The sequence below is a fragment of the Callithrix jacchus genome, chromosome 8, assembly GCF_049354715.1.
Source record: "Callithrix jacchus isolate 240 chromosome 8, calJac240_pri, whole genome shotgun sequence".
Lineage (NCBI taxonomy): Eukaryota > Metazoa > Chordata > Mammalia > Primates > Cebidae > Callithrix > Callithrix jacchus.
In genome coordinates, this window is record NC_133509.1 from 20,342,911 (window position 1) to 20,354,514 (window position 11,604).

The 11,604-nt window shown below is 43.2% G+C and overlaps 1 pseudogene; it reads right to left on the reverse strand.

Moving 5' to 3' along the window:
• Positions 1-9,829: 9,829 nt before the first annotated feature.
• Positions 9,830-11,272, reverse strand: LOC100386679 (actin, cytoplasmic 1 pseudogene; annotated as a pseudogene).
• Between the last annotated feature and the right edge of the window lie 332 nt (positions 11,273-11,604).

The following is an 11,604-nucleotide window of genomic DNA, read 5'->3' on the forward strand; positions in this document are numbered from 1 at the left end:
TTGCAATCAGCTTGCCAGTATTTTATTGAAGATTTTTGCATCTATGTTCATCATGGATATTGGCCTGAAGTTTTCTTTTCTTGTTGAGTCTCTGCCGGGTTTTGGTATCAGGATGATGTTGATCTCATAAAATGATTTGGGAAGGATTCCCTCTTATTGGATTATTTGGAATAGTTTTAGAAGGAATGGTAACAGTTCCTCTTTGTGTGTCTGGTAGAATTCGGCTGTGAACCCATCTGGACCTGGGCTTTTTTGTGTGTGGTAGGCTCTTAATTGCTGCCTCAACGTCAGACCTTTTTATTTGTCTATTCATAGTTTTGACTTCCTCCTGGTTTAGGCTTGGGAGGACACAGGTGTCCAGGAATTTATCCATTTCTTCCAGGTTTACTTGTTTATGTGCATAGAGTTGTTTGTAATATTCTCTGATGATGGTTTGAATTTCTGTGGAATCTGTGGTGATTTCCCCTTTATCGTTTTTTATTGCATCTATTTGGTTATTCTCTCTTTTCTTTTTTATTAATCCAGCTAGTGGTCTGTCTCTTTTGTTGATATTTTCGAAAAACCAGCTCTTGGATTTATGGATTTTTTGAAGGGTTTTTTTGTGTCTCTATCTCCTTCAGTTCTGCTCTGATCTTAGTTATTTCTTGTCTTCTGCTAGGTTTTGAGTTTTTTTGATCTTGCTCCTCCAGCTCTTTCAATTTTGACAATAGGGTGTCAATTTTGGATCTCTCCACTCTTCTCATGTGGGCACTTATTGCTATATGTTTTCCTCTAGAGACTGCTTTAAATGTGTCCCAGAAATTCTGGTATGTTGTCTTCGTTCTCATTGGTTTTGAAGAACTTCTTTATTTCTTCCTTCATTTCATTGTTTATCCAGTCAACATTCAAGAGCCAGTTGTTCAGTTTCCATGAAGCTGTGCAGTTCTGAGTTAGTTTCTGAATTCTGAGTTCTAACTTGATTGCACTGTGGTCTGAGAGACTGTTTCTTATGATTTCAGTGGTTTTGCATTTGCTGAGGAGTGATTTACTTCCAATTATGTGGTCAATTTTTGAGTAGGTGTGATGTGGTGCTGAGAGGAATGTATATTCTGTGGATTTGGGCTGGAGAGTTCTGTAAATGTCTATCAGGTTTGCTTGTTCCAGTTCTGAGTTCAAGTCCTGGATATCCTTGTTAATTTTCTGTCTGGTTGATCTGTCTAATATTGACAGTGGAGTGTTAAATTCTCCCACTATTATTGTGTGGGAGTCTAAGTCTCTTTGTAAGTCATTAAGAACTTGCTTTATATATCTGGGTGCTCCTGTATTGGGTCCATATATATTTAGGATTGTTAGCTCTTCTTGTTTTATTGATTTTTTTTACCATTATGTAATGTCCTTGTCTCTTTTGATCTTTTTTGCTTTAAAGTCTATTTTATCAGAGATGAGAATTGCAACTCCTGCTTCTTTTTGCTCTCCATTTGCTTGGTAAATCTTCCTCCATCCCTTTATTTTGAGCCTTTGTGTATCCTTGCATGTGAGATGGGTTTCCTGGATACAGCACACTGATGGGTTTTGGCTTTTTATCCACTTTGCCAGTCTGTGTCTTTTGATTGGTGCATTTAGCCCATTTACATTTAGGGTTAATATTGTTATGTGTGAATTTGATACTGCCATTTTGATGCTAGCTGACTGTTTTGCCTATTAGTTGATGCAGATTCTTCATTTTGTTGATGCTCTTTAGCATTTGGTATGTTTTTGGAATGGCTGGTACTGGTTGTTACTTTCTATGTGTAGTGCCTCTTTCAGGAGCTCTTGTAAAGCAGGCCTGGTGGTGACAAAATCTCTGAGTACTTGCTTGTTCGCAAAGGATTTTATTTTTCCTTCACTTATGAAGCTTAGTTTGGCTGGATATAAAATTCTAGGTTGAAAATTCTTTTCTTTAAGGATGTTGAGTATTGGCCCCCACTCTATTCTGGCTTGTAGGGTTTCTGCCAAGAGATTTGCTGTGAGTCTGATGGGCTTCTCTTTGTGGGTGACCCGACCTTTCTCTCTGGCTGCCCTTAGCATTTTCTCCTCATTTCAACTGTGGTGAATCTGATGATTATGTGCCTTGGGTTTGCTTTTCTTGTGGAATATCTTTATGGTGTTCTCTGTATTTCCTGGACTTGAATATTGGCCTGCCTTGCTAGGTTGGGGAAATTTTCCTGGATAATATCCTGAAGAGTATTTTCCAGCTTGGATTCATTCTCTTCATCACATTCAGGTACACCTATCAAACATAGATTAGGTCTCTTCACATAGTCCCACATTTCTTAGAGACTTTGTTCATTCTTTTTTGTGCTTTTTTCTCTAATCCTGGCTTCTCATTTTATTTCATTGAGTTGATCTTTGACTTCTGATATCCTTTTTTCTGCTTGGTCAATTCGGCTGTTGAAACTTGTGCATGCTTCGCGAAGTTCTCGTGTTGTGTTTTTCAGCTCCTTCAATTCACTCATATTCCTCTCTAAGTTGTCCATTCTTGTTATCATTTTCTCAAATCTTTTTTCAAGGTTCTTAGTTTCTTTGCATTGAGTTAGAACATGTTCTTTTAGCTCACGGAAGTTTCTCATTACCCACCTTCTGAAGTCTGATTCTGTCATTTCATCACACTCATTCTCCGTCCAGCTTTGTTCCCTTGCTGGTGAGGAGTTGTGGTCCCCTGTTGGAGGCCAAGTGTTCTGGTTTTGGGTGTTTTCCTCCTTTTTGCTCTGGTTTCTTCCCATCTTTGTGGATTTATCCACCTGTCATCTGAGTAGTTGCTGATTTTCTGATTGGGTCTCTGAGTGGACATCCAGATTGTTGATGATGAAGTATTTCCGTTTCTTAGTTTTCCTTCTAACAGTCTGGCCCCTCTGCTGTAGGACTGCTGGGGTCCACTCCAGGCCCTGCTTGCCTGGGGAACACCTGTAGCAGCTGTGGAACAGTGAGGGATGCTACCAGTTTCTTCTTCTGCTAACTTTGACCCAGAATGATGCCCACCAAATGTCAGTCTGATCAGTCCTTTGTGAGGTGACTCTTTGGATATATGGGGGTCAGGGAGCTGCTTGAGGAGACAGTCTGTTCTTTATAGGAGCTCAAGTGCTGAGCTGTGAGCTCTGTTGTTCATTCAGGCTGCTAGGCAGGTATGTTTAAGTCTGCTGCAGCAGAACTCATAAAGCCCCTATTTTTCCTCAGGTGCTCTGTCCCAGGGAGTTAGAGCTTTATTTATGAGTATCCGTTACACTGTCCTGCCCAGCAAGGAGGCAGTCAAATCACTGCCTGCCTGTAGTGGCTATGCCGAACTGCCATGGGTGCCGCCCTGCTCTCATAGTCTCCACCCTGCTGTCGTGGGCTCTGCCCTGCTGCCGTGTGTAATTCCCTGTAGTCCTGTTTATATGGGTGTGGTTAGAGCTGCCGTGGTGATGGTGGCCCACCTCTGTAGTGGCGGACTACTCTGTCTGTTATGGCAGGTTGCTTTGGCAATGGCAGGCTGCATTGGCAATGGCAGGCTGCGTCAGCAATGCAGAGTACCTCCGTAGGGGTTGAGTGCCTCAGTAATGGTGGATGCCCCTCCCCCACCAAGCTGCACCATCCTGGGTTCAGCTGTGCTTGCCATGAAACTCTCAATCCCAAGTGTTTCCAATTGCTGTTTTGTTTGTTTTTGTGGGGGTGGGACCCGCCGAGCCTGATCACCTGGCTCCCTGCCTCAGAGCCCCCCTTTTTTTTTTTAAGTTGAATGGTTGACTCTCTCCCAGGTGTTCCAGTTGCCTGCTGAAAGGGTGCCAGGATCTGTGTGATTTCCTATGCAGTGACCCACTGCGCCGGCTGGAACAATGTTGCTGCCTGGGGATCTCCTGGCCTGGCTTTCTGTTTAAGTCCCATTTAACCAGATGAATGTGCTAATCTGCCTTCCGAAATCTCCAATTGCCAGTTTAACAGGGCAACCAAATCAGTGTATTTTGTACGGAGTGCTGCTGTGCTGCGGCCCCAGCCCAAACAGCCATGCTGGCGGCCTGTGGGGCTCCTACACCTGGGAATCTCCTGGTCTGTGGGCAATAAAGATCCATCTGGAAATGCGGCATCCACTCACCCTCTGTGCTTTCACTGGGAGCTGCAATCCTGAGTTGGTCCTACAGCGCCATCTTCTCCCCTCTCCACACTTCTCATTTTCTAACAAAACTAATGTAATTAAATATTTCAGTCTTAACTTTGGACGTTGTCATAATTTAACTTCCTGTTGAACACCTCTCTCCCTCCATCTTGTTACTCTTTTGAGTTTTAAAAATAGTCAATAGTTTTTCTGATAGTCAATAATTAAGTTTCTCTACATTTAAAACCAATTTTTGTGCTATCATTAAGTATATCCTCTAATAGTTATTTTAGTGAGTATCTGGAAGTATCAACTCTCAGTTATTACATTGAAAATTCATTGTCTAAATTTTTAATCAGGCAACTTTTTAATTGAAGTGTAATATACATAAACTGACAAAAATTATATGCAATCCATTCTCATTATTTGTGAAAGTTATGATCCATAAAATCACCATGAACACTGAATTAATGAATACTGAACCATTGCTCCCAGGGGAAATACAGAGTTAGGCTCCTGTTAGCCTCTGGTCACAATATTTTCATTAGCCAATCAATATATAATCTTGTTTATGTGCGTTTCTATTTAAAGACACCTTATTTAATATATATGGTTGATTCATTAACATTGAACTTACTGCCAACAGCACTGCAACTCATATCTGAATGAAGCTTACTAACACAAATATTTTCTCTATAAGGGATACCACAGGTTTATGATAACACTAGGTAACACTTCATCTGTATGCATCCAGGCCATTTTAAACAGCAAAATTACCAGCAGAAAGCACAAAAATTGGCCAGGCATGGTGGCTCACACCTGTAATCCCAGTACTTTGGGAAGCCAAGGCAGGTGGATCACGAGGTCAAGATATTGAGACCATCGTGGCCAACATGGTGAAATCCCGTCTCTACTAAAAAAAAAAAATATATATATATATATATATATATATATATATATATATATATACACAAAAATTAGCTGGGCATGGTGGGGTGTGCTTATAGTCACAGCTACTTGGGAGGCTGTGGCAGGAGAATTGCTAGAACCTGGGAGGCGGAGGTTGCAGTGAGCAGAGATCATGCCACTGCACTTCAGCCTGGCACCTGGTGACAGAGCAAGACTCTTGTCTCAAAAAAAAAAAAAGAAAGAAAGAAAAGAAAGCACAAAAATGCAGATAAACGTGGTACTAATTAGCCTGTGAAAAGGACACTTGTTTACATTGGGAGAACTGAAACAAGTAAGCAGAGTTGCTTTGTCCAACTTCAGCTGGGAACATGTGCATCCAGTGACTCCAATTTTTCTCCTCAATGCGTATATCTGCAAACAACCACAAAGCTCAGCAACTATTGATTTTGGGGTTGCAAACAATTTGAGTGAGTAGGTAAATTAGCAAATACAGAATCAGTGAGTAAACGAGGAGAGACTGTAGGGATAACACAATGACTTTTCATAAAGTGAAGGCATCCATGTAACAGGCATCTGAGTCAAGAAATTAAACGTTTCCAGCATCCTCTTTGGCCTTTTTCCAAGGATAACCATTATTCTGGATTCAGATACCATAGTTTGCTTGCTTTTTCACATGACATCACGTAAACACGTGTTATGTCCTCCTTTGTGTCTGGCTTCTTTAGTTCAAGATTATGTTATTCATCCATGTTGTCGCAGGTTGTAATAAATAGTATTGATCATTCTAAAGCATTTTTGTAAGTCTGTTTTATATAATTAGTTTTGTCAGAAATGAGTTTGTATTCCTAGTGTTGATTTTGTTGATTGTCTTTTCTGGAATTGTATTTGACGTGTTTTAGGCTTTCGATTTTCAGGGTCATTTTAAACAAGAAGCTTTCTGCTTTTCCTCATCTTTCCGTTGCTTTCTAGGAATTGAGTGGTGTGCTACTGCCTTCCCTTGGTCCGGCCCCAGTCCAAAACTAAGTCTTATAGGGATGTTGATGTGCTGCAACACTGGAGATATCCAGTCCCAGAGCCTGCTTTGGCTCAGGTCCTGCTCATGAGGCTATGTGTCCACCTGCCTCCTTCGGCCCCCATGTTCCTGGAAACAGTTATACCAGGCAGCAGAGTGGCAGCCTTTTTAAACCCCTTTCAAAGGAGCAGCACCCTACTCCAGCTCCTAGCTTCATGCAGGGAGCCTGACTTTATCCTGTGACTCGTGTGGAGCTCTTTGGTCCTGATTTCCTGCCACTGCTGTCTGAGGCCAGACCTGGAGCCCAGCATGTCCTGGCTTTATCCTTGCTCACTGCTGGAGATTTATGGTCCCAGAGATGCTTGTCTTCTCTTTGATCCCATCTATCCCTTTTCGGTCATCTCTCCTTATATTTGACTTGTCACTGCTATGTGTCTGGAGATGGAACAAGCTGTTGAGGAGTGAATTTAACTGTACTCTGCTTCCTGTGAGTCTGCATTGCTTGTTTCATCAGAGAATTGAAAAGATATTTTTATGTTGAAATACATAAAGCAATATTCAAGAGTTTCCTCTCAGCTTGGTGTGGTGGCTCACGCCTGTAATCCCAACACTTTGGGAGGCCAAGGTGGGTAGATGACCTGAGGTCAAGAGTTTGAGACCAGCCTGATTAATACATTGAAACCCCATCTGTATTAAAAATAACAAAAATTAGCAGGGCGTGGTAGTGAGCACCTGTAGTTCCAGCTACTGGGGAGGCTGAGATAGGAGAATCACTTGAACCTGGGAGGCAGAGAGTGCAGTGAGTCAAGATCACATCACTGCACTCGAGCCTGGGTAACATAGTCAGACTCTGTCTCAAAAAAAAAAGAGTTTCCTCTCAGGTGGAAGCAACTCAAATATCTGTCAACTGATGAGTGGATAAACAACATAGGTATATCTATACAATGGAATATTTATCATCCACTAAAAAGAATGAAGTATCGATACATGCTATAGCATGAATGACTATTGAAAACATTATGCCAAGTAAAAAAAGCCAAACATAAAAGGCCATATATTGAATAATTTCATTTATATGAAATATACAGAATAGACAAATTCATAGAGACAAAGAGTAGATCGGTGCTTTCCAGGGGCTGGGGGGAGGGGAGCATGGTGATGATGATTAATGGGCATGGGGTTTCCTTTTGGGGTGGTGAGAACGTTCTAGAACTAGAGAGTAGTGACGGTCACACAACACATGCCTTCTAACTCCTCTTGTTTGAAGGTTTCACTCCTTTGCACCAACACAATGCCAGGTCCTGTTTTTAATGAACATCTTTCACAATGCATTGTGAATTATTTGTCTTTGTGTCTATCCCTCTACCAGACTATAAACATTTCCAAATGAAGCGTTTTGTCCTATGTAACTCTGTTACTTTGCTTAGTGTCTGGCACAGAGTAACTCCAAGAAATACTGCTGAATAAATGAATGAACAAATATTAGTTGAACTGTCATAACCACTTCAAAAAAATTAATTCTTCTTCTGGGTCCCTCAATTTATTGTTAGAATCATCCCCTAGGACACGATTTTCTTTCCCCCCCTTTTTTTCTTGACACGATTTTCATTCAGAAACATTGTGATGCCCTCAGAGCTAAAGCATTTGATGTGAGAAAGCAGTGCAAGCAAGCAACCCTTACCATTCCCAGGATCCCCTAAAACTCTGACCTCCCAGCCTTAGCCAGTCCTACCCTAACATCTGCTGGAGGTGCAGTTGCAATGGCTAAATTATTCAAAATATTCCCAACAACTAAGCACAAAAATTCTGTTGCTGAGTCACTCCCAGCACAAAGCATTTTCTTTATGATGTCTGCCCTCTGAGGTGTAAATTGCAAGTCTCACAGCCTCACTCTACAGAGGTGAGTGAGTTAAATGACTTCTCCAGGGTCAGGGAACAAATGATGGAGTAAGCGATGCATCAAATTGGAAGAGATTTCTAGGCAACTTTGCTTCTGTATTTGACTATGTATATGTAGCTGTCAGGGTTAGAAAGTCCCCAAATATATCACCTATTAGATTAAGATCTTGAGATACAAAAATGTATTCTTTAACGTTAGCTCTAATTCTTTATGATGCAGTTGAAGGTGATTTCTTCTTGTTTCAACAGATAAGGAAGGAGATAAGGAAGGGAAAAGGTTATTAACCATTTCCCCCAGGTTAACCCTTTATACACTCAAAGTTATTTTTAAATTGTCCCTTTCTTCCATGTTAAAATTTGCAGTCCTTTCATTAAAAAATAATTGAGAACCTACTATGTGCCAGCAATTCTGAATTCCAACATTAAGTGTAGTCCCTCTCTTTAAGGTCTGAGTTCATAGTCCTTCTTTAGGATTTGATTTAAATTCCTATTTCTGACTCTAATCCAGCTTTGTAAAATGCGCTCCCAAATCTACCAGCTGGCAAACATTTTGTAGTAGTTTATTATTCTCTGTGTGCTTTTAACTCATGGGGAAATCAGTGTTAGATTAATCTCTCTCCATGTTGTGCCAATGACCAGCAGCCTGTAGACAGGTTGGGATTGTCTGTGGCTGGTCACATTGAAATCCTTTCAATTACCTGCAGTGGAGCAGTTGATTTTTGCTTGTGAAAGATACAGTAGCAACTTGAAAATAACTGCTTTTTAGCAGTGAGCATAAAGTACCATGGGAACGTCCCCTTCTTACACAGCCTCCCCAGGTCTGACATAATGTAGACAGTACATCTGGCTTGACTGATGCAAACAGGGCTTTTCTGGGAAACCCTACAGCCATCAGCATTGCTCTGCAGTTCTCAACCACTTTGTGTGGTCCCTAGAGCTGTTGCTGAGGGACACAGCAGGAAGAGCAGAGGTGAAGCTTTTCCTGTCATCTTGCCATCTAGGTGACTCAAGGAGACTGAAGCCATCATTTCCTTTGCTGACTCAATATCCCGGGCAGAAGGGATGTATGGGGTCCCTGGTCTGCTCTGAAAGAGACATGCTAGGATTCCAAAACCAGTCCTGCAGCCTGCCTCCAACAGTGATGCTGACTTACTCTCACTGCATCTCTCTGTGCTATTTATGACACCTGCAAAATAGAGTTACACAGGCCAGGTGGGGTGGCTCATGCCTATAATCTCAGAACTTTGAGAGGCTGAGGCGGGCAGACCACAAGGTCAAGAGATCGAGACCATCCTCGCCAACATGGTGAAACCCGTCTCTACTAAAAATACAAAAATTAGCTGGGCATGGTGACACGTGCCTGTAGTCCAAGCTACTCAGGAGGTTAAGGCAGGAGAATTGCTTGAACCCAGGGGCAGAGGTTGCAGTGAGCTGAGATCGTGCCACTGCACTCCAGCCTGGGTGACAGAGTGAGACTCTGTCTCAAAAAAAAAAAAATAGAGTTACACAGTAAAAGGATTTGGGATAAACATAGTTCAGTGAAATAAATGAATTTTTTTCTTTTTTTTTTTTAACTTCAGGGGCTAAGGTATTCTAACTGATAATAGTCTTTTTTTTTTTTTTCATTTTTAAGGTGTGCACTTTATTCAACTGGTCTCAAGTCAGTGTACAGGTAAGTCCTGGCTGCCTCCACCCACTCCCAGGGAGACCAAAAGCCTTCATACATCTCAAGTTGAGGGACAAAAAAAAAAGGGGTAGCCAGAGGCTAAAATCTTTCAAAATAAAACAAAATAAAAAAAGTATTAAGGCAAGATTTAAAACTTTTTTTATTACATAATTTACAACAAAAGCAATGCTGTTACCTCCCCTGTGTGGACTCGGGAGAGGACTGGGCCATTCTCCTTAGAGAGAAGTGGGGTGGCTTTTGGGAGGGCAAGGGACTTCCTGTAACAATGCATCTCACGATATTTGGAATGACTTAAAAAAAACAATGTACACAATCAAGTCCTCGGCCACATTGTAGAACTTTGGGGGATGCTCGCTCCAACCGACTACTGTCACCTTCACCGTTCCAGTTTTTAAATCCTGAGTCAAGCCAAAAAAAAAAAAAAAAAAAAACAAACCAAAACAAAAAAACAAATAAAGCCATGCCAATCTCATCTTGTTTTCCGCGCAAGTTAGGTTTTGTCAAGAAAGGGTGTAACGCAACTAAGTCACAGTCCGCCTAGAAGCATTTGCGGTGGACGATGGAGGGGCCGGACTCGTCGTACTCCTGCTTGCTGATCCACATCTGCTGGAAGGTGGACAGTGAGGCCAGGATGGAGCCACCGATCCACACTGAGTACTTGCACTCAGGAGGAGCAATGATCTTGATCTTCATCGTGCTGGGTGCCAGGGCGGTGATCTCCTTCTGCATCCTGTCAGCGATGCCAGGGTACATGGTGGTACCGCTAGACAGCACTGTTGGCATACAGGTCTTTGCGGATGTCCACGTCACATTTCATGATGGAGTTAAAGGTAGTTTTGTGGATGCCACAAGATTCCATGCCCAGGAAAGAAGGCTGGAAGAGCGCCTCAGGGCAGCGGAACCGCTCGTTGCTGATGGTGATGACCTGACCATCGGGCAGCTCATAGCTCTTCTCCAGGGAGGAGCTGGAGGCCGCCATGGCCATCTCCTGCTCAAAGTCCAGGGTGACGTAGCACAGCTTCTCCTTCATGTCACGCACGATTTCCTGCTCAGCTGTGGTGGTGAAGCTGTAGCCATGCTCAGTGAGGATCTTCATGAGGTAGTCAGTCAGGTCCCGGCCAGCCAGGTCCAGACACAGGATGGCATGGGGGAGGGCATACCCCTCATAGATGGGCACAGTGTGGGTGACCCCGTTACAGGAGTCCATCACGATGCCAGTGGTACGGCCAGAGGTGTACAAGGAAAGCACAGCCTGGATGGCCACATACATGGCTGGGGTGTTGAAGGTCTCAAACATGATCTGGGTCATCTTCTCACGGTTGGCCTTGGGGTTCAGGGGGGCCTCAGTAAGCAGCACAGGGTGCTCCTCAGGAGCCACACGCAGCTCGTTGTAGAAAGTGTGGTGCCAGATCTTCTCCATGTCGTCCCAGTTGGTGACAATGCCGTGCTTGACGGGGTACTTCAGGGTCAGGATGCCTTTCTTGCTCTGGGCCTTGTCACCCACGTAGGAGTCCTTCTGACCCATACCCACCATCATGCCCTGGTTCCTGGGGTGCCCCACGATGGAGGGGAAGACAGCCCAGGAAGCATTGTCGCCTGCGAAGCTGGCCTTGCACATGCTGGAGCCGTTGTCGACAACAAGTGCAGCGATATCATCATCCATGGTGAACTGGCGGCGGGTGTGGATGGGCGACGGAACAGCAAGGGTGAGGCTCTGTGTGGTCTCAGCAGCCGGTAATAGTCTTCTAAGAGGGAGATGTGGGGGTGCAGTGTCTCATGCATGTAACTCCAGTGCTTTGGGAGACTGAGGCAGGAGGATTGCTTGAAGCCAGGAGTTTGAGACCAGCCTGGGCAACAAAGCAGAACCCCATCTCTACCGAAAAAAATAAAAAAGAAGAAGGGGATGTATTAACTCATAGTCACCTGTCATTTATTTGTTCTGACCACAAATGCTGTTGTTCTGCTGCTGCTAGTCAGCGAGGCATTGGAGGGTCTGCTTTGCATGTGAGA